Source organism: Amblyomma americanum, chromosome 1 (genome assembly GCF_052857255.1).
Source record: "Amblyomma americanum isolate KBUSLIRL-KWMA chromosome 1, ASM5285725v1, whole genome shotgun sequence".
In the NCBI taxonomy this organism is placed as follows: Eukaryota; Metazoa; Arthropoda; class Arachnida; order Ixodida; family Ixodidae; genus Amblyomma; species Amblyomma americanum.
The window spans coordinates 551,547,319-551,574,202 of NC_135497.1; the positions used below are offsets into that span (position 1 = coordinate 551,547,319).

Here is a 26,884-nt window from a genome sequence, read left to right on the forward strand (position 1 = left end):
AGGTCCTTCATGGCTGTGGGAGCAAGAGTAAGCCTCTTTGGACTAAAATGTGGTCTTCCGGAAAGGTGTAACTATAGCCTTGGGCAGCATAAATTTACACTGCCTTTCGAGGTGTAACTTTACGCTGAGAGAGTGTAACGTTTACACTATCGTGGGCTAAAAATAGTCTTTCTGAAAACGTGTAACTATAGTCCTGCGCAGCATAAACTAACACTGCCTTTCAAAGTGTAACTTTACACAAGTGAGAGAGTAAGATATACACTGTTTGTCGTGGACTAAAACATAGTCTTGGGCAACGTAAACTTGCACTGCCTTTCAAGGTGTTACTTTACCCTAGTGAGAGAGTAAAGTTTACACTGTTTGGCGTGGACTAAAACTTTAGTCTGGAGCAAATAGCGTAATATTACCCTCTTAAAGGTGAGCTCAGCGACAAGTGGTTTACCCCCCAAAAAGACTAAAACTACGCTTTTTTCGAGTGTAGAAGCTCGCGCGCGGCGCGAAGGAGCCGAAGTTCTTCCCTGCAACCCAAGAGGCGCACACGCAGTCCCGTGGCACTTGATGAGCTAGGCGGCAGCGCGCGTGAGTTCCCATTATTAGAGAGTTATAGCATATCGTTACAGTGTTTACGTTACCGTTTACCGTGTTACCGGACGCCGGGTTTTCCGGTTAGCGCGGCGCACGCCAGAAGACGTTTTAGCGTATCGTCTCTCCCGTAACAAGTTACCGTAGGGCTAAAACGAGTGATGATGATGGCAAATGCCCAGCTTTTATTGATAAAAAAACGGATGCATTGCAATCATTTCTATGAAGTGAAATGCTACACTTTATTAATCTTTTTCTCTGCATAAAAAGACGTACCGACTACACTTCAGCTAACAGCCGACTCAGCGGCTTTTCAAATGTACCCGTGAAGCTAGACACCTTTGCCTAGCCTGGCCAGTAGACAATTTTCCTACGTAGACCTCAGTAAGCTTGCATACACAGCGCACGTTGCGTTTCGAGCGCTGTAAAAAAAGCACAGCTAAGACACCTGTTCGCCGTGCCTCAACGTCGCTTCTTTGTGTGTGGATGTGAACACTGTGGCGCCATCTAGTGGCAGTGTGTTAAAGCGCGCTAACACCGGGAAGGAGAAACTTTTTTTATTTTCTGAAATTACTGATGAATATACCAAGAAAACTACCAACTTTTTTTCGAGGAAAAAATAAAAATATAGAAAAATGTTAAATCGGACACGAAACTGAAAAGCTGCAGTGTAGTCGTTGCTATTTGGCTATGTACACGACATATAGTCCGGCTTAATTGCTCAAAAATCGGCAAATAATCTCAAAAACATGGCCTAGCTGTTACTCAAACCTCAACGTATGAGTAAGAGTTTGCAAATTAAAAGTGAATGCCTTCATGTATAGCGACAAATGGCGCCGAAGAACGCGGCGGCGGTGCTGTATTTGGTTCGAAGCTGCCGTGCAGGGCGCCGCCATGTTTGTTTACAAGCGAACGCTAAGTCTAACCAACGCTAAAAGGGATTCCGTAAAGTGTTTGCGGACCGGTAAGTGGCGGCGCATGCGCAGACGTCGCTTGCCGGGCCCGGTAAACGGTAACATAAACACGGTAACGATATGCTATAACTCTCTATTAAGTAATGCGCGCTCCGGCGACCGAGATCCGTAGCGCCATCCAGCAGAATGGCCAGTAACCAACTCGCCCAGCAAAATGTTTTATTGAACCACCATTGGTCGCGCGATTGCCATCCATAAAAAGCGACCAAGAAATCCGAGCGCGCTGTCGCTCGCGAAGGAAAGAAAAGGAAAGAAAAGCGGCTGATATGGGATGTACGCTCCCCTAGACTCCAGTGCGGCTATCAGTATCTATGAGCCGTGCTAGAATACGCTACGCCTTTCTGCAGTGCATTTCATGCTCGACTACAATATAATCTGTGAATTTTTGTATTAATTATTGTGGGTTAAGGAATACGCTTTGCTTTTTTTCTGCAGCTTCAGAACATGAAGCTAGGCATCTACGACCGTGCACCATCAAGCGAAAGCAGGGTTAGGGTGCTTGGAGATCCCTGCAGACAGCTACAGAGCTCGCTGAAGCTATACTAGTCCCGCTCTTCCTTACGAAAAAGGGCTTAATCATCGCAAAAAAAAACTTGAAAGAACATGATTTGGCTTTCAGAACAGCATCAACTAATTCTTTGCAATTTGTACTTGTATTTATTTTACATGAAAGACACAAAGCAAGTTACAAATTCAAACTGCTGTTTTAAATCACTCCTGGCAGTGCTGTTGTGATCGGAGGCCCCGCAGCGGGAACAGACGAGCCCGGCAGGCGCCATCGAACTATGTTTGACCCAAAGGTGCTGTCGTCCTGAGAAGAGGATTAGGAACGGCTCCTGGCGACGGTGAGCTGTGACGAAAGGCCTCTCATCTCTTCGTCCGGAGTATGGAATGCGGCATTGCTCCCGAACTGCGCCCTCACGTGGACCGGCAGAAAGACGCGAACAAAGGCGCCGGACCCGCCTCGCTCGCTTGCACGTGCAGCCAGACAAAGTGGGGGCGGACACGGCTGATTCATCTTACCCTCTGGAATGCCCGGGGCCGTCAGGACGCCTCTTTCCCACGGAGGGCATCACCGCCTGCTAAGCCAACGACCTTATGCACATGATTAACCCGTCGGAAACCACATTCCAGGACGCCTCTTTCCCACGGAGGGGGTCACCGCCTGCTAAGCCAACGACCTCATGCACCTGCTCAACCGGTCGGAAACAATTCCAGGACCTCAAGGCGCCAGGATTCCTTATCGCCTGCGCACGTGTTTGTGGGGGCGGAGTGGTCACGGGGTTAGGGAAGAGACCATGAAGAGTGTGTCTGCCCATTGGACGTTTGATCAGCCACCGGTTTCCCTAGCTAGGTGCCTAGGGAATATCCACTGTATTTAAGCCGAGATTTGGCTGCTTGCACAGCACTTCATCTCTGACTTTTGGTCTCCCTACTTCTCTTGTAAATATGTAAATAAACCTTCAAGTTTTCCAACCCTCCTGAAGGCTTCCCTCCGTCGTCTGCAGAGTTCATCGTCATGCGGTGAAGACCTCGGTCCCGATACTCAAGCATATCAACTGGTTGGCAGCGGTGGGATGGTCTGCGCCTGGTCCTGACTCTGGTATGGTAAGTGCGCGGTCTTTCTCTTGGAGCATTGCCAGGTTTTACAACGTTAGAAATTTGTTAGCCTTGGTAATCGAAGGTTGGTATAAGAGGCAGCCGGGGCTCCTCTGACCACGTGAGTAGAGACTTGCCGTTGCTTAAATAGTCGTGGACTGGAAGAAGCTGCGCAAACCAGACCTAGTTCTCGTATGCGGGGAATTGGGCATTGATTGTGGGTCGATCCGTAGAAAACCTGAATTGATTAGCGCAATTGAGGATTTCGGTGCGGACGAGGAGGAGATAGTAGAATGTTGGGAGCTAATTAAGGAAAGAGAAAAAAGAAGCGAGAGGTTGAACAAAAAAAGCGCGAAGAGCAGGAAAGGGAGCACGAAAGGAAGCGCGAAGAGCAGGAAAGAGAGCATGAAAGAGAGATCGAGAAAAAACGGCTCGATTTACAGATAGCTCAGGTTGCACAGGCAGAACGCACTAGGCTAGAGGTGCCGAACACAGTGGCAAGCCAGGCAGCATCAAAAATAAAAATAAAGCACCTCTTGCAACCGCACAAACTTGGAGAGGACATAGGGCTCTTTCTCGTGAACTTTGAGCGGGCATGTGAAAGTTGCGAGTTCCCGACCGAGTCTTGGCCCCAGAAACTTCTGACCATTCTTCCATGTGAGGCGGCCCAAGTACTCGCTCGTCTGGCAAAAGAAGAGGCGGCAGACTATACTAAAGTAAAGGCAGCACTCCTAAAAAAGTATCGCCTGTCCGCAGAGGCCTTTCTGCGCCGCTTCAGGGAAGCCGGTAAACAGCCTAATCAGTCATTTCCGGATTTTTCGTATAACCTTAAGGCAGACCTGAAGGAATGGCTAAAGGAAGAACAGGCTTACGGAACTCACGATAAAGTAATAGAGGTGATCTGCCTGGAGCAGTTTTTTGGCTCTGAGGGAAGAAATGCGCGTGTGGGTGCAGCACAGGCCGGGAAATAAAACCCTAGAAAGTGCAGCAGACCTGGCCGAAGAGTTCCATGCCAAGCGCGTAGCAGAGGGTGCGCGTGCCCCCGTAAGCCCCAAAATAGACAAAAAATTTCCACGGATCCAGACAGGAAGGGCAGGAAGCCGCAACTGGGAGCAGAACGAGGGCCACAAAGCAGAATCAAGCAACCCCACAAAGGGGGCGACCGAAAAGGAGAGAGATAAGGCTTTTGAAGCCAGACAGAAACCAGTGTGTTTCCGTTGTGACGAGCCCGGTCACTTCGCCCACGCTTGCAGGAAGCAGGAAATCGTTCTCTCCTTGGTGGAGGCGGGCGATGAGTACATGCGCCTGCTAGAGCCATACCTGAAAGACATGCAGGTTAATGGAAAACCGTGCCGGGTTCTGAGGGACTCCGCGGCCACCATGGACGTAATCCACCCCACGTACGTGAACGCAGCTGATTTTACTGGGGAATGTGCAGTGATTAGGCAGGTGGCCGAAGAGAATAGCGCCTGCTTGCCGATCGCACGAGTTAGAATATAGGGCCCGTTTCGCGTTCTGGAAACGGAGGCAGCGGTATCACCGAATCTGCCGGAAAAATTTCCGTACCTCTTTTCAAATCGGTCGGAGCAGATGCTCCAAGAAGAGGGTCGTAGTTTCGGCGATCGAACCGTCCAGGCGCTCACTCGTGCGAAGGCGCGCGAGATTGCAGCTGAAGTAAATCGTAGGAAGAACGAAGGCTCTCCCACGACAAGTCAGGCAGGGGCAAACCCAGGAGGCGATGCTCCTGAGACGAGCGGAGAGGCTCGCGGCAGGAACAGATGCAACGCCGAGTACAAGGACTCAAAGGGGGTCCAGTTCGATCAGCTCGTGGTGCCGCAGCAATACCGCGCAGGCATCCTTAAATTGTGCCATGGTGGGGGTTGGTCTTGCCACCTTGGAGTGAAGAAAACTAAAGCTAGGCTTCTACAGGAGTTTTATTGGCCTGGCTGCGTCAGGGATGTCAAGCAGTTTGTAGAGTCCTGCGACACCTGTCAGCGTGTCGGAAAGCCAGGGGATTTAAGGAAGGCTCCGATGAAGCTAGTGCCCGTGATTAGCGAACCCTTCCGTCGTTTGGTGGGGGACGTAGTCGGTCCTCTACCAGTGACTCAGTCGGACTACCGCTACCGAAAAGGGCGGGAAAACGGGAATGCCGACGGTCTCAGTCGTAGCTTTTCTGCATAATCTGGCGTAAAATGCACTAATGCTCGAGAAAAGCTACCGTATTATTTTTGGTTTTTGTTTTGTTTTTTTCTTGCTTCGCCGTACCTACCTGATTGCCGAAAAAAAAAAGTTTCTTACCAAATTTCAGACGCATGTCTTTTCCGAAAAAAGGAAAAACAAAGAGGAACTAGTTTTGGTTCAGCAGACTTCCGGGCGTGAGCTGTTGACGAGGGTTAAGTCATCCAAAATTTGCAGCCATATTGCTCTGTATTAAAGACCTGGCAATGTTCTGAGGCTGGCCACGTGCTGCCTAGCCGGAGGTAGGGGCTGAGTTCAGATCGGATCGCTAATGCTCCGTTGAGGACCCTTGCCAGCTGTGCAGGTCAAGTGGACTGACTACTACGAGGCCGACTGGGACTCTGACGCCCATTCGTGGTGCACCGACCAGCTGCAACCACTTCGTGGCGTCTTCTTGGCGGCGGACGGATTGTTGTGATCGGAGGCCCCGACAGCGGGAACAGACGAGCCCGGCAGGCGCCATCGAACTATGTTTGACCCAAAGGTGCTGTCGTCCTGAGAAGAGGATTAGGAACGGCTCCTGGCGACGGTGAGCTGTGACGAAAGGCCTCTCATCCCTTTGTCCGGAGTATGGAATGCGACATTGCTCCCGAACTGCGCCCTCACGTGGACCGGCAGAAAGACGCGAACAAAGGCGCCGGACCCGCCTCTCTCGCTTGCACGTGCGGCCAAACAAAGTGGGGGCGGACACGGCTGATTCATCTTACCCTCTGGAATGCCCGGGGCCGTCAGGACGCCTCTTTCCCACGGAGGGCATCACCGCCTGCTAAGCCAACGACCTTATGCACATGATCAACCCGTCGGAAACCACATTCCAGGACGCCTCTTTCCCACAGAGGGGAGTCACCGCCTGCTAAGCCAACGACCTTAAGCACCTGCTCAACCGGTCGGCAACAATTTCAGGACCTCAAGGCGCCAGGATTCCTTATCGCCTGTGCACGTGTTTGTGGGGGCGGAGTGGTCACGGGGTTAGGGAAGAGACTATGAAGAGTGTGTCTGCCCATTGGACGCTTGATCAGCCACCGGTTTCCCTAGCTAGGTGCCTAGGGAATATCCACTGTATTTAAGCCGCGATTTGGCTGGTTTCACAGCACTTCATCTCTGACTTTTGGTCTCCCTACTTCTCTTGTAAATATGTAAATAAACCTTCAAGTTTGCCAACCCTCCTGAAGGCTTCCCTCCGTCGTCTGCAGAGTTCATCGTCATGCGGTGAAGACCTCAGTCCCGATACCCAAGCATATCAGTGCCTTGCTGCCTAACGACCAAAATAAACTGATTGTATTGTACATTCCACTGAAAGCACGAAAGCGGAAATGGCAGAGTAATATAACAGTGCACTATGTATACATTCAGAAAATACGTATTACAGTTAGAATGTCCACGTGAATAATTGCATTACTAAAAACAAAAGAAACCACAATGTAAGAAACGATATTGTGACCCCAATAAAATCGCAGTGAAAAGGCAGAACGAGTGGCATTTCGACCGAAATATCAAGCATACTGTGAAAGAGAAAAGAGAAGGTGAGCCGGGAAATTTCACAATAGAAAATCAGTCACTCATTATAACTTGTTTGTTACAAAACAGTCTTCTCTTTTCAAAGCTCAAATTGGTATACCTCCAAAGCAATATCAACCAGCTGTGCGTACAGTTTCAAAAATTCGGGAAATTCATTTTCGACTGCGTGCCATCATCGTCATGAGCCTGACTGGACCCACTGCAGGGCAAAAGCCTCTGCCATGTCTCTCCAATTAACCCTGTCCTTTGCCAACTGCGCCCACCCTATGCCTGCAAGCTGCCTAATCTCATGCGCACACCTAACCTTCTGCCGCCCCTGCTACGCTTGCCTTTTCTTGAAATCCACTCCGATACCCTTAAGGACCAGCGCTTTCTTGCCTTCGCATTGCATGCCCTGCCCAAGCCCATTTTTTACTCTTGATTTCGACTAGGATGTCCTTTGTTCCCTCACCGACTCTGCCCTTTTCCGGTCTCTTAACGTTGCACCTATTATTTTCGAAGCGAAAAGCTTCACTAGGCTCGTGATTGCCGGTCTTCGCGTGAGCCACAGTATAGATTTGCCACAGCTGCGCTTGCGCGAAACCGAGTGACGACATGCGGAGCGCGGGTGGTCACTGCTGTCGCAGCCGTCGTCGCCGCCGCGCGCTGCCTCCGTCGTCTGACCTTTCGCCATGAAAGGAGAAGACCCAGAAGTGGTAGCGTGGGATTTGGCTCAAAAGCAGCGAATATATGATAAGTGCAAGGGTAGACAAGCGGCTGAAACGCCAGAATCACGAGAGACACGCCTTGCTAAACGGCGGCACAAGGACGCTGAATTGCGCTGTTTGGCTGCGTCAGTTGAGAGTGGCCAGGTGAACGAAGATTGTACTTCGGGAGACGTCGAGCGGTATCGAAGAAATAATGAAAAGGCCAGAGCTAAACGAGCAACTGAAACACCCGAGCAACGAGAGAAGCATCTCGCTAAACGACGACGACAATACGCTCAAAAGCGGCTCTTAGCCGCGTCTGCTACCAGTGTTAGCAGCCAAAGAAGTGAAGACCACGACGACGACGCTATGGAAGAAGAGGTAAAGACTCGCCGCTACACAAACTACATGTTGAAACTCGGGGAAAGTGCCAGCGCGACCAAGGTCTTTACGACAGACTTTGTGGACAACCCGTTCGACCACGTATGTGACGTTTGTGAAAAACGATGGGATTTGCGGGATCTTAGACGATTGTACAAGCTTTGTATACCTAAGACAACATGTTTTCGAAAAGCTATTAAGGTATACCCAAATTTTAACCCTATGTATGAAACCTTAAGCTAAACCACGAGCATCGCCACGAAGCTTTTTGCTTCGAGATACCCAGGCTTAACACTTTAGCTAAGCCTCAGCCAAACATTTTTTTCTATGGCTCGCTGTGTTGTCCTTAAGTTCAAACCTTTTCTTTTGCCTCCACGTTTCTTCCCCGTAGGACAGTACCGTTAAGATACAGCTCTTGTACACTTATTTTTTTGCGTCCCACATCACATTGAATGTTTGAGGGAAAAGTCCCTCCCAAAACTACAAGTGAACTTCAAGCATCAGTACTTCAAGAAATTAATTTCTGCATTCCTCTTTATATCCTCCAACATTTCGTGTTCTAGGCCGGGGCGAAGTGTTTTTGCTGGTTGCCAGTGAGTTTGTTGTTTAAAATGGAGGGAAATTGGTACTCAAGGAACGATGCATTTTTTTTTAACTGAACAGATTTAGGAAATTATAAAGGTGCTTAAAGTGGTTTTCTAGAGGTACCCGTGAAAGGGAATCCAATATTTAGTTTCGTAACAGCCTAATATGACTTGTGTTTAAATACCATAGTTGCTAAGCCATACATTTAATTAACACTCCGGCAGTTTTCACTATGTCCATACTCATTTAAATTACGTGCTATGCCCAGTTCAAATTCACCCTGAATAGGACTGCTGTGAACTATTAAGTGCTCAGTTGATTTGAAGCTTGAACCTAAAACACGAATTTCAGATTGCGGTCCATCTCTTCGTTTTTAGCCCAAAAATTATTTGGCTGACACTGTGAAGTTAATGTGAGGGTTCATTCTAGCGACCGCTCACCTACAGACAACCAGGGCTCCTCATGTGATGCGCCCGATGAGTGGAGGTAGTGTCCTTGCACGTGCTTACCGCAGGAGGCAGAGTTGCGCGACTGTATTGCCCGCGTCGCTCGCAACGCTATTCGCCGAGCGGCTTTCACGTGATATCGATTACGTTAGATGTTTCACCGCGCTGCGGAGCATCCGACTATAGAAGGCATCACTGACTCCTATCTACCTGCAGCGTAATTTCAGCCACTGCTTCGGCTGAAATTCTTCTGGTTGCTTCGGCTACGGTGCATTCCCCTTTTTAAGGCACATTCACTCTTGTCCAAAAATCCGGCGAGCGAAGCAGATTCGCTCCGCCGGAAAAACTAGGGCCTGTTCTCATCTGTTGACACCCGGGCGAGGCGGAACCGTCGCGCCACAGATGTTTGTCGCTTTTCCACACACTTCCCGGCCACACGTCACCGCTCGCCGCGTACAAACATATGGTTAGAAAATAGCATAAATTGACGCCCTCTGTGCACCATAACCGTCTGCACACTTACGTACGTAAACGCAAGCTCATTCCAATTTTTAGTTCAGCGTATGCAAAACGGCTCTTCTTCGCAACTAAAAGCCCAGCCTTGTGGCGCCATCTGCTTGTGAGGACGCGAACCAGTACTGTCCAGAAAACTGGCGCCCCTCTTAATTGGGCTCATCAGCTACGAGGCAACTCAGATTTGAACTTTTCTCTCGATAGATGGCAGCACTGAAGTACCACGAAAAGGAGGGAAGTTCTATCACTCCTCCAGGTGTGTAAATTCTACCGCGACATCTCCTCGGCCGCAAGACGCAAGTATTAGTTCTTCTGCGAACAAAAAGTAGGGCCGCGAACTTTCTGTGTATATCCTGCCAAAGCTGGGAGACGGAAGCAGAAAAGAATAACTGGTCTCAAGGGGTGGTGGTCATAGAATGGCTAAGCGTAGACAGCTGGGCTAGTTGGTTCACAGTCGCATTATGATACATCGTTCTGGCGCACGAAAAACACGGACGAAGGAAGAACAGACACACAATCGCCGGGTGTGTGTCTGTTCTTCCTTCGTCCGTGTTTTTCGTGCGCCAGAACGATGTATCATAATGCGTCATAGAATGGACCTTTTTCCAGTAACCCACCACACTGCTGCCAGAAGGAAAAGTACGTTTCCCGCTTTGGGTCCCCCCTAAGCTCTCTAGCATATTTTCTGCGAAAATACATTTACAATGATAGGGTGGGGTATACAGCCTGTAGTTAGAAGCAGTGCTGGTTTCGCCTCGCTAGCACAGATAAGTGTGAGTCATCTTTTGACACACCTTGGGAACGCCTCCCCTTCCGTACTTTGGCCGGCTATTCCGTATTCCGCGTGTTCCTCCGTCGCCACACGGAATGAAAGCCTGGTGACCGTGTACGAATGTGGACGCCGATTCGACGATGCGGCCTCTGTGGAAAGCTTTTTGCGCTCTAGTTGTTCACGCTGCCAGTGTTTATTGTGCATTGTCTTTGCTGCTGTTGACCTTACTTTTTGTTTAAGCATCTCGCCGATGCTTCTTTGACAAAGAAATGCCGCGAAACTGTTGTACTTCCTGTTTGTTCGAGTTCAAAGCCGTTGGCGCGCGGGAATATCACTTTGCTATGCGAGATGAGATCAGCGTTATCTATAAGGAATGCAGTCAGGTGCAACTATTTCGGCAATATTCTGGGTTGTTGTTTTTAGCGCCTTATCTTGAAGGTTCCTCTTCGATGACCACCGAGCATGTTTGTTGCTATCGGTGTCGCCGAATTCTTCAATTTATTAATGGGCAATAATCACTTCAGTAACTAAATTACTGCTAAAATACTTCGTTTCATGTCTTCTTGACTGCATATAATTTCACCATGGAACAAATTAGACTTAGGTAAAAGGGTGAGATGTGTGGTTTGCAAAAGCACTGCGATCGTCCTGTTGCTGTCCTGTTACTGGTTTCGCCTGAGCAGATAGGTGTGGTCGGTTAAAATGGCGGACGGAGAGACTTAGTCCATCCACAGGATATTATAGGAAAAGGTCCATTGTGCTAAACGCCTAAGTAGTCAGTCCCAAATAAAAGAAAAAAAGGAGCTCCTAGCACAAGGCCTCATAACTGGTCTTTCACGCGTAGCCTTCCTTAAATAGCTACAGAAGGATGTCCTCGAGTGCAGTGACAGCGTGTAGCTTACTTTGCCTAGTCTCGTACTAACGTTCGCGGTGCCGAACACCCACCTTCCACTTCTCAGCGCCAAGAAGGCTTGAGTGTTTGGCTTGTTCTAAAGGTGGTCATCATCTTGTGGCAGTTTTGTGCGCCATACTTTTGATCCCTGTCTAGAAAGCAGTTTTTTGTCTCAAGGGGCTTGAATACCAGCAAGCAACAAGACAGCAGAAAATGCCATCAAAGAATTTCAGATACGGGAAGCGTAAGCGTGCAGGTGCACTAATTGCGAACACCAGAAAGAGGCAAGGTCCCGAAAACGAAACTCCTACGAGCAAAAGACACTCTTCTCTCTATGGTGGTGACCTTGTCCACCCTGCTGAAGGTTCTCCGTTCCCTGAAGTCAACGAGCACAACCCAAGGCCGGCAGACGTTGAAGCCCTAATCGAAGAATCAGAGGTGCCAGGAAGTGCCCTGTCATCTTCAGCGATGAGCGCAACAGGGTCGTGCGACGAAGATATTGCTAATGGAGGTTCCGCGACAACGACAGTAAAGAATGGCACTGCAAATGCTAGAATTCAAGGGTGGCGCATTGTTAGCCTTCAGTACCTGTTCAGCAGCTTGCAAAAAACCGCCCTCCACGTTCCCTTCAACTGCACTTTAGCGGATATGGACTGTGTGTCTGAAAGAAAGCAAGGTCTTCGAAGCACGTTGACTCTTGTATGCAAGATGTGCCGAAGGAAGGATGTCATCCACACGGACCCGCCACCTGACGTAAAAGCTTCCAGCGGCTGCGGTAATATAAACACATCAGCGATGTGCGGAATAATGGCAATTGGCTGTGGCTTCTCAAACCTTAACGAACTGCTTGCGTCTATAAACATCCCAAGAATGTCGTCGGACACTTACCTAAAAATAGGGGACAACGTTGGCCACATTATGAATCAATCCGCATGGGAGGAAATGAAAAGAGTGGGCGCAGAAGAGGCAAGGCTGGCAAGAGAATGTGGCGACATTGACAGTGACAGTACAACCACGATAGCAGTAATCGCAGATGGTGCGTGGTCAAAGAGATCCTACAAGAATAAATATGACGCTTCGTCAGGCGTGGTGAGTGCACAAATTTATTTGATTGCCATAGTGGCAAAAACGCTACATTTTGTACTTGAAATATTTGCACTTGTTCCTTCGGCTAATTGGAGAGATATGTAAAAGGCCCGCTCTTTCATAACATATCACTGATATCGTCATCAAAGAGGGCGAGTATGCAGTGATTAGAACTGTGAATACAAAATTGCTGTCAGCGATGTTATGTGCGTTTGAGTTGGCCATGGTATATACTAGAAAACGCACAGTGTTTAATAATTATAATCTTTTGCGGGTTGTTTAGTGATAAACATTTTGTGCAAACACAGAGTATTTGCCTCACACTACAAGTAGGAAGAAAGACTATCGAATATGCATGAGAAATAGGCTATGTACCGTTGTGATAGAAAGGCATCAAACTGCCTAGAGGTAGTTACAAAGTAGTACTTGAGTCGCAAGGATGATAAGCTGAAATACCTACATGTTCTAGTGATTAGCAGTGCAGCCAGTAGGGAAGCTTCGTGACTAATATTGGTCTCACTCTTTCAGGCTGCTATCGTTGGTCACAGAACTAGAAAAGTCCCGTACCTTGGCATCAAAAACAAAATATGCGCAATGTGTGGTCGGACTCCACAAGATGTCACTCCGAAACAGCATCAGTGCCACAAGAACTGGCAGGGAAGCTCAAGGAGCACGGAGCAAGCTGTTGTTGTTGAAGGCTTCAAGAAAAGCATTGAGCTACATAGCATCCAATATACAAAACTTATAGCTGATGGTGATTCCAGCACTTACCGATCTATCGTAGCAGCAGCACCGTATGGCAACCAGTGGGTTGAAAAAATTGAGTGCAGAAACCACCTACGTCGAAACTACGGAGCAAAAATAAAAGAGATCGCTCAGAAGAAGCGGATAGAAAGAATTGCTCCTAAATTAAAAACTCTATTCTACAAGCAGCTGTGCGCCTAAGGCATGGAGTTGTAACAGTGATACAATTTAGGAGCTCTGAAGATGCATCGTTTTCTGAAAAAATAGACAGTCGTGCTCATGACATAAAAAATGGCCCAAATCATGTGTTTCGAGAACACGCGCAACTGCGCTGATTACTTCTGTTCCGGAAGCAAAGAGAGAGAAGAAAATATATTTCCTGAAATAGTTCAGAAATGCATATTTGAAGAAATTTGTGTTGCCATGAGCAGAGTGGTTGCAAACGCGGCGAGCCTAATAATGGACGTAGATAACAATGTTGCCGAGCATTACAATTCCGTTGTGACAAAATTTGTAGGAGGAATGAGGATAAACTATTCCTTGGAAGGATCCTACGAGACAAGGTGTTTTGAAGCCTCCTTATCGCTCGACTGCCGAGGAACGTACCAGGAAAAAATCGCGCGCAGGATTTCGGGAGGGCAGCTTGGAGGATGCACAGCATAATTTGTGAAGGCATTAATTTCTAGGAGGAACTTAAAGCGAAAACTACCGAAAAAGAAGATATCAACCACTCCACGCTTCCAGCGCAGAGAAAAAGAGCGACATATTGGTGCCAATGCTGATTACGGCGTACCAGACATGGAGCTCGATGCTTTTCAATCTGCGTCCGACAACTTCCTGAAATCGCTTTCGCTATCAGCAACCAACATCGAAGACCTGCAGCGAGCAACGTCAAAGCAGAGTGTATCTACTCGGTGGAAACAAGAAAGGCGAAAGAGATTAACAGCATCATTGTTTGGTGCAATTTGTAAAATGAAGCCAACGACGGGATGTGGGCGGACAGTTGGCAACATCCTGTAAAAGGAAATAACTTCTGAAGCGATTCGCTATGGAAGAGAGAACGAGTGCTTAGCACTCGAGCATATCGAGAATGAGTGCAACGTCGTGGTGAATAAGTGTGGTCTGTTTGTTGACCAGGAGAACCCCTTTCTTGGAGCTTCCCCGGACGGACTCATTGGGGAGGACGTTTTTGTTGAAGTCAAGTGTCCGTACTCAGCGAGGGACCTTACTCCGCTGGAAGTAGCTTGCGCCAAAAAAATAACATGCTCTGAGGAAAACAAGAACGGGAGATTGCAGCTGAAGACAAACAGTAATTACTGGTACCAAGTGCAAGGACTGCTGAATATTGCTCGCCGTAAGAAGTGCATGTTTGTGTTGTGGACCAAAAAGGGCATCAGCACAGAGGGGATTTTCAGGAATCAATCGTTTTGGGAGGACGATATGTTGCCGCGGCTGAAAGAATGTTATATGTACTGTATGCTGCCTGAGCCCGTGGACCCAAGGAGGAGCCGTGGCCTTCCAATTCGTGAGCCTGATTACATTCTCGAAGCACAAAAGACTCGCTCGCTGAAGCGACCCTTGTCGGAAACGTCGAAAAACGACGATAGCCAAGAAACCGCCTAGGACACCCATTCCGACTAGAGCGCGTACTTCGCTTTTCCTTCTTTCACTGCGCGACACACACGAACCGCGTTCACTGTGGAGCTAACGCAAGCCATCCTGCGCTACAGTATAGATGCCGACGGACGGCGATTGTGTTTCATCCACAGATTAACGGCCTCACGCAGCGCTTGAACAAAGCCATTGCAGACAAGCTCGCATGTACGCCGACACTGAAGACAAGACCTGGGATGTCTTCCTTTCCTACGTCACGTTCGTCTACTACACCGCAGTTGAGGAGACCAGTCATATATGACACATTTTAGGCTCATTTACGGCGAGGAAGCAACTACAACGCTTGACGCCATGCTGCCAAACGTCACCAGTGAGGACAAACTTGACGTCATCGCCTGCTTGCAGCGTGCAGGAGCTCTACGAGTCGCTCGGCTACGCATTACAGACCAAAAGCAAACCTACGCCCGACGCTACAATCTCCGCCGTCGCCACTCACAATACAAGCCAGGTGACCGCGTATGGGTGCAGACGCCTATTTTACGGCAGCCCAATACAGAGCGTGTTTCAGTACTACGTTAATCTGCTCGTCTGTTTTTTCATGCCATTTTCACACCTCGTGACAATATTTAAATTGTAGCAGATTTACTTCCTTTCATACCTCCTTCACTGCTTATAGTTTTACAACGAAACAAATCAAAGTTGGATAAAACTTAAAAGGACGGGAATTGTGGATTGCAAAAACACCGAGAGCGTCATGTTGCTATGCATGGTGACTGAATGCAAACTTTGGCATTGCTTAAGGGAGTTTTTGCTTAGCCCTGTTTACTGTTTACATGAACCAATAACGTTAGGTTGAGTCGGGGGTCGGGCTGAGCGAGGTCAACACAACTCGACCAGTGCGCGATTACAAACTTGATTTTAGGGAGTCGAGCCCGCTTCAACTGTAGCGACACCAAGCGTCGAGCGAGCAAGCAGTGGAAGCTTCCAAGATAGAGACTCGCCATCGCTGTATCAGAGGTGCGACGGCGCACGTGGAAAGCAAGTTCGCATTTATCCCCTTCCCTCTCAATAACCCTACTTTTCGACCCAACAGGGTTTACAAGAACATCGGTTCAGGGTCGAGTGGAGTCACCTACCCCTTGTGGCGGAATTGACTGGACCCGAACCGTCGACTCCCGCCTCGGCGTGCGTACCAGTACCGGTTTTCAAACAACCAGGCGTGTGGGTTCATGTAAGCCCCGTCCGCTATCGGCTCGAGGCCCTCCTATGAGGAATATTTGCAGTCTTGACTTGTATCGACACCTGGGTCACTGCGTCCTTGCGATGGGCATGGAACAATGCTGTTCTCCCACACTGCCCTGAATAGGGAGCCCTCATCCTGTGTTTTGGCACTAACAATGCCTTATGAGAGAAAATGGGGGGGGGGGGGGGGGGCTCTTTTGAGTGTGGCCTTGCATTCCACTTCCTTTCCGCACCAAGAGCTCGAGCAAAAAAGAAAAGCAGAGATCCTTTCTGAAAAGAGCCCAAGCAAGAAAAAAAGGAAAGAGCTCAGGTCCATCCAAGTTCTGAGAAAACACCTGCACGCACGAACACAGGAAACCAAGAGGTCGGTGGTAGAGTGTAGTAGCGACAAATATATTCTGACGCCAGATGGAGCCACAGCGCACTAGTTAAATTTGGCGCGAATTTGAAATCCCCGCTGAAAATACATACACAAATTTCAGAGCCTGTAAAACGCAAACACTAGGCTCGATCTGGATGAAAACTGCGGCTTAACAATCAAGAAAGAAAAAGAGAGGAAATGTTGCGGACGAAATTTTGATATTTCGTTTAGTTTTTTCACGAGATGACGTGAAAGACCGACATATATCAAAGTTCAATTTTTCTGGACATTTACCTCTGATTTGTAAAATGATTATACTTAAAATAAAATCTGTCCACAACATTTCCTCCATTCATTATAGAAGAAAACGCTGCCACAGACCTCATGAAAATCGAACCATTTTTACACACGCTATAGCTTCTGAAAGTTCCCATGTATTTCCTAAGGACACTGTCACTGGTGACCCCTCTTAAGCCTAGTAGCAGCAGAATAGTCACTCTAAATAAAGAAATAATGCAAATTTTTCACTTATACCTTTACTTATAGGTGACGTGAGACGAAGCGATGGACCGGTGCGCCATAGTGAACGCGCTGAAAAAGGCAGCAACAACGACGAATTCGTTCCGAGGCGAGAGGTCCTGCTTCGAAGGGCGCCGGCATGTTTGTCGCCACGGAATTTTTCCGGCGCCGGAAATCGGTCCCGGAGGTACCTCCGGTCTCTGGCTCGGCTTGAGCCAGTAGGTAAGCCCGTGCTGTTTCCATTTCATTCTTCCTGTCAGCAACAGCAGCAGCAGCAGCAGCGGTCCCGGACCGACCGACATAGACGCGTCGCTTTCTGCCTTCGTCGGCGTCAAAAGCGGCCGAATCTGGAAGAATCCGCTTCGCTCGCCGGAAATTTGGCGTAGTGTGAATGTGCCTTTACAACGAGAGACGTACCTGCGGCTATCCTGAACCAAGTGTCGTGAAGAATAATCAAGCTAAAAATGCAAGCTTGCAAGGGAGGATACGATGACGGAAGTGGCGAGGAAGGGAAGCGTCACCACTGCCACTGTGTCGTCGCTTGCTCCACACAATGAGTGGTGTTGAGCGTAGCGTGTGCTGAGAAGCGTTGGTATCCTTATTGCAGGCAATGGAGGCGTTCTGTGGCTGTGTGTGCTCTTTCTTCGCGCGGCATAGAAGCTGGTCTTCATGACACCGCTGCCGAAAGTCGCGCTCTATCGCGCCCGCGATCGAGAGCGCAAGCACCGGGATCGCGCGGATCCGAACGTTCTAGCTGCACCCCATGCGCACATGCAGCACAGCTCTCGCTCAGTACCGCGATTTCAGCAGTATAACGTGAACGTTGTCAATTTTTTAGTGCGCTAGGGCTAATAGTGGCCATTCCCCGCATTTAGCCGCTGTGTGTCTGAAATTTGTTTTGTGGCATGCTGCACGCCTGCCCGCCTGGTGGTGGGCAGCCTCCTATATACCTAGCAACCTGCCCACCGTGTCAGGCGGCCGCTCAATTAAACGTGAGAGGCTGCTCGCGAAGAGCAACCTCGGTGGCTACCCAACCCAAGTGACCAAAGTCCAACCGATGAAAGCACCTGCCATAGAAGGGAAGTGACGCATCTTTTGAACGCTTCACCACTGCGACGGGAGTGGTAGCAAGACTCTAAGGGATCTACGGAGGTAGAGAATGACCAATTCTGCATATATGGACTTTAACCCATTGTCGCTATCTGAATAACTGCCATCCCTGAAAACTGGCTCTTAACCCCGGAAGTGAAAACTGAACTGCTAACACACCTAATTCGCATTCGCCCTACGCACGCAAACTGAAGAAGTTGGCGCGGAAAAACGAGGACAAGCGAGACAAACAAAGACGAGCGCTACTCACAACTGAAGGTTTATTCCAGACAATGCTCGAATAAATAGTGAAACCAACAAGAACAAAAACAAACAAACGTCATGAACACCACAAGTTACCCCGTGAATCCCAATGATTTGGTTAGGAACAGATACTCCCTATCAGAGAAGCGGACGGAAGTCTGACTAATGCACTTATCGCCACTGATGCGCATATGAAAGGCTTCCATAAGCTCCCGCGTGAGTTGCTCCCTGTGCCTGAATAGGATGGTCGTTTTTTCAAAAAGCGGTTTACACTGGATTTTCTTTTCCTTGTCGTTTGTAATGCACGTGCGGCAATGTTTAGGGAGGTTATCAAGAGAATCTCCCCCAAGCAATCTTCGGTGCTCTCCTAATCTCTCGTTGACGCATCGTCCAGTTTGGCCGATGTATAGAGCGCCACACGACAACGGCAATCTGTACAAAACCCCCCTGGCACAGGTAACGAACAGGGCTTTGTGTTTGATGTTGCATTCATTTCTTGTTTTTCTTGTTTTTCGTACCGTTCTTTCGTACGAAATACAGCTCCTAACTTCGCACTCGACAAGCTCAATTATGCTGTAACAGCTGCACACTGAGGAGGTCATAACAGTACTAAGGCTTTCGAGACCATCTTGTTGCCATTGCACAAAGATCGCACCGAATCAGCAATTGTTTTCCGTTGTGAGCAGCTCCTTGTCGGCCTCCTCGTCGAAGTGTCCAAGTGTTGGTGAACTCTGGCGCAGGTTTCGGAGCTTTGCTGAGTCCCTTTGCTGTCCCTATATTCCGAGAAGAACGGTTCTGCGTCTTTTTTCAGGCGGATTAGGGGCTGCCCTCCTTTGGAGAAATTCAAAACAAAGCGTCGATGATGTATGTTGTTTCGACTGCAGAAAGAATGAAAAGGAAAGCGCACGGGCCTGCCCACTGGTTCAAGCTGAGCCGAAATCGCCGCCACGTGTAGATAGTAGGAGAGTTGGAAGGCATAGAAGAGCAAAGATTGCAAGAAAATACGCGTGCCGCAACAACCGCGTCGTCTGAAGGTACGACGGCGTTTTCATTGCCGATTATAGGCGCACAGGCCCACAACACTGCGAACATTTCGCTTATTCGCTGATGTGGGAAATGCGGCTACAGCGGCCGTCTTTTCAGGGTCTGGGCTAACGCCCTAAGCGTTCATGATGAAGTCACGCAATTTCAGCTTTTGAAACGCGAGGTGCCACTTTGCGCGTTTGAGAGAGACCGGGTCAACGAATCGCTTCGAATACAGGGCGCAAGCGCTTCGAAGGTTCTTCAAACGTGTCAGGAAAGATCCCAACGTCGTCCAGCTGGACTGCCATTTCAGGCCGGATATCGCAGTGTTTATCATCAATTCTAAGGCTGCTGTACTTGAGCCCATGATGAAAGTGAGCACCTTGCGTCCCTGAAAACCGTCAGGAGTAATAACGGCGGTCTTGTCACGTGTCGCGTTCGTCTACCTCAATTTGCCACTCCCACTGCGCAAGTCGATCGATGAAAAGAAGGTGGCCTGGCGCAGCCGGTCTAAAACCGATTAATGCGCGCAGAAGATAAACGACTTTTTTACTTTCCTTAGGCGCCTGTATACAATGTACGCAGAACCGTAGGGTTCCACGTTTTTTAGAGTAGAACAATATCCGATGCCCACGGGCTTGTTGACAGCCCCACGGCGTTGTCCTAAAGCGCTTCCTTATTCTAGCGACGAACTGCATCCCCTTCTTTCGAAGAGACGCGTTAAAGAGGCTGGCGAGTGAGACTTAGGTTATTTTCGACTCTAATGCGGTTCTTACTGAGCGGTGTTTGCATAACCTTCGAGGTCGGAGCAAGTGCCGCGGAAAGAGTCGATAATTCTCTCCACATAGCGATTATGACTCGCCAGGTGATTTCGGTTCAAGTTCGTTTTAACGGAAGTACCCTTATGCTGTTGTGGCTTCTTTCTTTCTAGTAACGCGCGTTGTCCGGCACACTTGACAAGTTCTTTGAAAAAGGCAATAGCCGGTTTCTTCACAGGACGTTTAGGTTCAGAATTAATTATCGTTATCAAGACTTCGGTTCGCCTTCTGTCCTAAGCGAGACGTGCGCTGCTTAGGTTGACAACGACAAAGTTGATCATGTTCAAACTAGCCCAATCCCAAACACTTCTTAACAGCTATTGTCAAGTTCCGTAAGATCGCGAACACCACAGACTCGCCGACCACGCAGCAGTGACATGTCTGCTTCAGCGATTCTACCAGTGCCGGAGCTGTCAGCGCGCTCCACTGCGATAAACATGCTGGCCCTTAAGGGCATCTTTACGTGATCGTCAAGATTTTCTGCGTGGCTAGGTTCCGTTACCAACAGCTGCATGCTGGATTCAAAAGGACACCATAAGCTAGTGAACCTCCATCATTGAGCCATACTCCACAAGGAAATCCACACCGAGAATCGGCTCCTCGGAGCCCACACCTTGCACATCAAAGCAGCCAGTAAACGTCAGGCCGATACTTTGAATTCTCGAGATGCGGACGCCAATGTGTGTTACCTACAGCTGTCAGCATCTGCAGGCCAGACCACGACGTGAAAGCTTTTCTGAAGGCCGTGTCGAGCCTGCTTCTAATGAGTACGGGCACATCATAGTTGTCAGAGGATGCTGCAATAATTGCGGAAAGCATTCCTGCGCCGCACGTATACGTGAGGTCGGCGGAAAACAGCGTCGTCGTTCGGGTTGCCCAGAGAAAACGCCGGCTGGAGGACGTTGGTTCTGCGAGGTCCCCTATCCACTGCCAGCAGCGGCGACCTTCCCCCCGGTGTACGCCGTATTTAGTTTTCCCGGCTCTGGAAAATTACTTCGATTTAGCCAGCGTGCGATGGACGGGTAAGCAAAGAAAACCACCTTGGGGATGGTGACCTATAGATTGTCATCGCAGCGCGGTCGGGGGAGAACGTTGGCGGCCGGGTACTGCTCGATGCAACGTGGTCTTTCACTACAGCCTGCACGAGGTCCGTGCGTCGGAGGAATATTCTCTTCATAAAGAATTTGAACATAGCGGTGCCATGCAACCGCGACATATACCGGTTTACCGGATGAGTACGTCTCCTCATTGCTAAATGTAGAGATATTTAGCATACCGGACACGAACTAGCGGGGAAGTATATAGGTTTTACGTATACCTGTAGCGCACGCCCAGTAGGCATTAGCATTTGCCTGCACCCGGGCAGGCATTTGCCACTAGGCATGCAAAGCTAGCTCCCTTACGCAAAACCAGTTTACGTCTCCAATAGTACGTCTCCGGTATGCTAAATTTCTCTGGTCTCTAATGTCATTCTTCGGTGTGGGCAATGGCAGAAGATGTAGCCTGGCTCCCCGCAGTGGTAGCGGAGCTGCCAATTGTTGGATGTGAGCCACTCGTGCTCTTTAGTGATTGTAAGGTTTGCGTCATACGCCACGCCAGGGTTCAGGAACCGCTGTAATGGCACGGCAGCAGCGGATCCAAACGCTCGCGTCGCGGAGTGCGCAGTGGTTCGCTACCAATTGTGACATACAGCTCAGGCCCTGAAGCCGATGCCGCTGGCTGGATTTCGTCGCATAAAAATCCTGCTACGGCAGCGACGCTCGCTAGTCCAGCACCTAAGCGCAGCGTAACCAGTTCTTTTCGCAGAGTGGTCCTTACAACTTCTTTAAGCACCTCGTGCTCGTTGACTGGCATCAAAGTATTAGAGTGGGCAGCTGCTACATTTGGCTGACAATCCTAATGGAGGCTGCATTCCTGCTAGGCACGCTCCATGCTTGCTGATTTCTCTGCGAAAGTACTACTCCGATGGGTAGACCCCAAGAAAGGTGTTGCGACGTTTGTATGGTTGCAGTGTTCGTCGTTTTGTGCCAAGAGAAATGAATAGAAATAAATCAAATAGATATCCCGCATTGAGATTCGACCCCGCAGCTGCACGAAAAGATGAGCTTCGCTGGTCACTGTGTGAAAGCACTAGGTTGTAAGCGCAGCCGAACGCTCCTCGTGATTAAGTGCAATGCACTCTCGTGCTATGCATTGCACATCGCCTTCTTCATCCGGTATTACTACTATACAACTAATATTCGCGCTTTGAGCTATATGGCGGTAGTGAGAGAGAGATGTGCGCTGCATGCGTTCGCTATTTCGACAAAACACAAAATTTCATTGCAATTGCTGGAAGTACTCGAACCCGCAAAACGCCAAATGAGGACAGCTCTCATTTGTCCGTGTCATATGTCCTACCGATGTGTGAAACAAAATTTCCACAATCCAACAGTTTTAATTGCGAAACATTTCTCTTGTATGGCATTTGTTCTCTCTGACAGTGTAGCATGTAATTATACTATCACATATGACAACGTGACATATAACTCGAACTGAGTGAAAGCCTGTCTCAAACAGCTAAATCACCAAGGCCTGTCTTTGTGGCGGTAAAAAACGGCCCCTTCTTTTCATCTTGGAGGGAAAAAGAAAAAGTCTTCTCGAGGCCTTTGCCTCGGTGCTTTTTTGATCCAGCGTCCGATTCCCGTCCTACATTCTCAACTGACCGCCTGGAACACCTGCAGCCCTGGCCCAGCTGTTTTCAGAAGTACTTTTTTAAGAGAACAAAAAGTTGTAGGATACAGCAAAACTGAGAAGTTAAGAAAAGCAGATTTTCAAATTTAGGAAATGCTCAATTGTATACGCGAAGAGCATAAAATGCCAGTTCGTTTTTTCAGTTTGTTTGAATGATAGCTCCGTTCTTCGGTCACTAATAAAGTTTTCTGCCATAAATTACCATGAGGCAACCATCTTGCGTGAAATAAATTTTCTTTTTATATTTACATACCAACGTTACAAGGAAAAAAAATCAAGGTATTAATAGCAACGTTCATTCTGAAAAACCTCCCTGCGTTCATAATTTTTTTAGCCCTGAATCTATCTGAACTGATTATAACTGGTATTACCCGGAACAGTATATGGCTTCGGAGAGTAACCCGAAAGTCTTAAGCCCTATCCTTAACCGGAACCGTACCAAAAACTTCCGGTTCGACAGTTATTAGGCAACAAGGTTAGCTAAAACTGGCAGAAAAAAAATTGATCCCTTTTCCGCTTTTACCACTCTCGAATGCCGAATTTGAATATTATTCAGTGACTTACATGCTTTTCTGCGGTTAATTAAAGCCAGACCAACCCGGTTTATGAATCGAATCAAATGCAAGTGGGCATGCCCCCTAATTTTTAAGCTTGAACTGCACATTTATGCGATCAAAATGATGTAGAATTTGGAACTGTGAATTTTTTTTGTAAGCGCAGTTGATTCCTAAAGAGCTGCAGTGTGCAGTTCGCTGACCTTTCCGCGAACTGGTCGGTCTTGTGTTCGAAGAGAAGGCCGCAGCAGTGGGGCCGGAAGTCGCCAGCAAAGGGGCCCGTCCCGTCCCTGCCTTCCCTTCGTGCGGCGGACGTCCTTGTTTACTCCGCGCCGTCACGGGCATAGCCAGTCTTAAGAAGCCTAACCATGTACAGGTGTCGACATGTGTGCGTTATCAAGGGGTCGCCGAGGTTTCGGGAATGCAAGAGATACGGCTGAGTATTAGCCGAATGAGCGGAAACCCACTATTCCCGTAACGACTGTCTTCTCTTTCGGTGTGTTCTGTAAACAACTTTAGTGATCGTCTCGTCGGCATATGTTTGTCGCGTGTGCGAAAGAGATAGGAAGGTGGTAACGGCTGGGCCGTGGGTGCCGTGGGTGAGGGCGGTCGCGTTTGTGCTGTTTTATATTTGATTGCAATCCCCTCCTTTCGCAAATGCATAAACAGTCCTCTTGCCCCAATCTGTGATTAGTTGGCGGAAACCTCATTTTCCTTTCCCTAACCACTGATTGGTCAGGTGTGTCGCTTGTAATCTTATTGGTGGCTGTCCTCGCTAAAGGCGGAGACACAGGGTTAAAAACAAGCGCTCTGGGTTGAACGAGGGCTGAACTCGTCTGATCAACGGTTTAGTCATGTAAATAGTTTTCTCCTTGCTTTGTTTCTTCTAGTTTTATTTATGTTGTAAATAAATAATTAACCTTCCCCTTTCTTCGAGTAACGTGAATGTTTGCGAGTCAGAACCACCGGGTCATCAAGAAACCGCGATTTCATCATAAACAAGGTGTTTCCTCTCATCACCACCTGAAGGGGGAAACTGAACTAGCAGGGTAAAGGAAAGCTGACATAGTATGATGTAAAACCCTTAAATTCCAAACATGATATACCTATTTGACACTTAATTAAAAAACTTTGAAGCTGCGCACCTGCTTCGCGGATTTCTTTAGCGCACCGGACACCCCCTTCCCGACCGCGGGCTCGCACCTCCTCCTCTACAACGTCGTTCTTTCCTAAGACAGAAACCGAGTGGAACGGCATTCCCTGCAGCGCAGCCATCAACAGTCATTCGGCATTCTGCGATAGTGTCGCCGAACGTCATATATAAAGAGTAATATTTTACTTTGTCACCTCACCCTTTGTGTTGTAACCCCGCTGGGGTCCTCAGGGTAACAAGAATAAACTAATTATAATGTTTCGTTGAGCGGTGGTAGATTTTAATGCGATAGCGTTATTGAGCTCGTGTGGCAGAAAAGCCGGTGTCGACGTTGTTGGCGTCTTAACACGAGTATCTCCAAATAAAAAATATCCCGTATATACGGGAAATCGAACGCAGATCTTTGAGATTGCGAGGGGACCACGCGCAGAACACTTTTTTCTTCATTGCCGACACGCGCAGAACACGCTACGAAGATTCTTTATTTTGAACTCAATATAAAGTGGACCTAGTCGATGCGTAATGTGACACCGAAAGTTGGGCGAGTTGGCTGAAGTTCATATTTGAAAAAGTTAAAACATATTTGAAAGCTGTTTTCAAATGATAATGCATTATGGTCTTTAACTGCTTGAAGTGTCTTTGTGTACTGATGCTTAGATGAGTATTTATGAGTATGTGAATTTTGAACCGGGAGCCGACAACAATCGCTGTAACATTCGCGATAACGATATGTGGGGCGAGGGCACGTAACATGCGCGCTTGTAGGCGTGGCTAAGGGCGCTGCCCGGCCGCGCGGCTTCGGATTTACCTGTGCGCGGGGCCAAATTCCTTGCGCTGCATCGGCGACGAGAATCGCAATTTTGAAAGCCTGAAAACTGAAATCAGGAGCCTAACGCTGAGTTTCAAAAAGTTAACTGTTAAATGTTAGTTAATGAACCAGCTAATTAGCATGTCTTAGGTGTATTTTCATGTAGCACAAAACGATTAACAATGCCATAACGAAGAAAGCGCTCTTTCAACTTAGAAAACACATTAATAAAAATGACTAATGTTCTAACGTGAAACTCCCTGTACACCGAGTTTCTCAATGAATGCTTCCAAAATTTCTTAACGAGAAAATGGAGTCCGAAATGAAAAGAAAATCTTTTCGGGTACAAACTGCCAGAAGCGGAGGACATCAGTCACAATAAAGGTCAGCCTAAATAGATTGCTGATTGACTAACACTCAGTACCTAACTATTTAATTAGCTCACTCTTGTGGTTACTGCGAACAGGTAGTTCGAAAGCATGGAGAATACGGCACCATATCAGTTTTTAAAGAACAAGTAATTAACGATAGCTCTGGCGCCTGAGGAAATGCGGCAGGTTTTGTCTGTCCTAATCCGAAAGTGAGCGCATGAGGTACGGAGGGAGTGGGATCAAATTCAACATCCGCTGACAATTTCTTGCAACGAATACGGCATCAAATTAGAACTGCCTGCACTATTGTGCCATGGAATGCACTCTTGTTTACTTCGCGGCTCTCAAAGATAAAGACCAAATAGTTATCGATGACTATCTTTTCCTTTGTTTCAAGCGTCGAAGCAAAATAGTGTGCATGCCGTGAAACAACAGCGCAGCCAGTTCGAATTAGTCCGCATTGCCTTTGCACCGAGCTTACTGGAAGCCTGCTCCGCGCAGTTTCGGCTTTGTCTGACTTCTATTGGCATTATTTACACTACTGATTAATTTAATGCACGTTTATTATTTGTCTAACTAATTGGCATGATTTTCATTGCACTTAACGGTCACCGCGGCTCCTGAAACGATTTTCTTTCTACTTCTAGGTCCCTGTTAGGAATTTCCTAACTGTTAGCTGACATTCCTTGATTTCTGGGTGAGTCACTCGCAGGCGCGAAGACCGAAATCACTGCAAGCAGATGATGACGGCATGCGAAAGCAGACGTACCAAGCGTGGACCAGAAAACAGTGTAGCGCTGCGCGGAAAACCAAAGGCCTGGTAATAGAGTGAAGAAAGTCTAGTGAGAAAAGAAAGAGCGCTAGAAAGCTGACCGGCAAGAAATGCGATCGTGCCTCGACAAAAAGTCAACGAAATTTCTTTTCCAGGCAAGAATATCTGTTATCCAGAGCTCTCTGGCAACACGCCACTCATGCACAGGAAGTCAGGCCAGTATGAGTGGAGTGCCAATGTCTTCGGAGGCAGACGCACAAGGCACGTTTTAAATGCGATGGCGCTGCAAGAGTTCAGTCACTAGGCTGTGTGCGTGGGTATACAGCACTACAACCTTTTTCAAACCTGGATGCCCGCTCGCCTTCGCTTTCAGGGTGGGGACACCTTTAGTACCACCCCGCGCCGCCGTTTCTCCCTGGCGGCTGCATGCTGGGTCCCACGCTCCGGTCGCGTACTGCGCGCTATGGGTATGGTGTTGTTTCAGTGCGGCTGCATGCAACTAGAAATAGGCAGTACACAGTTGCTTCGCTCATGGCAGTAGTGGTCT

General features: G+C 48.3%; 1 protein-coding gene across 1 annotated transcript in view; it reads right to left on the reverse strand.

Annotated features, from left to right (window-relative positions):
- LOC144116329 (tachykinin-like peptides receptor 86C) overlaps positions 1–26,884 on the reverse strand; it is a 669,775-nt gene that overhangs the window by 177,906 nt on the left and 464,985 nt on the right. The window lies entirely within an intron of this gene.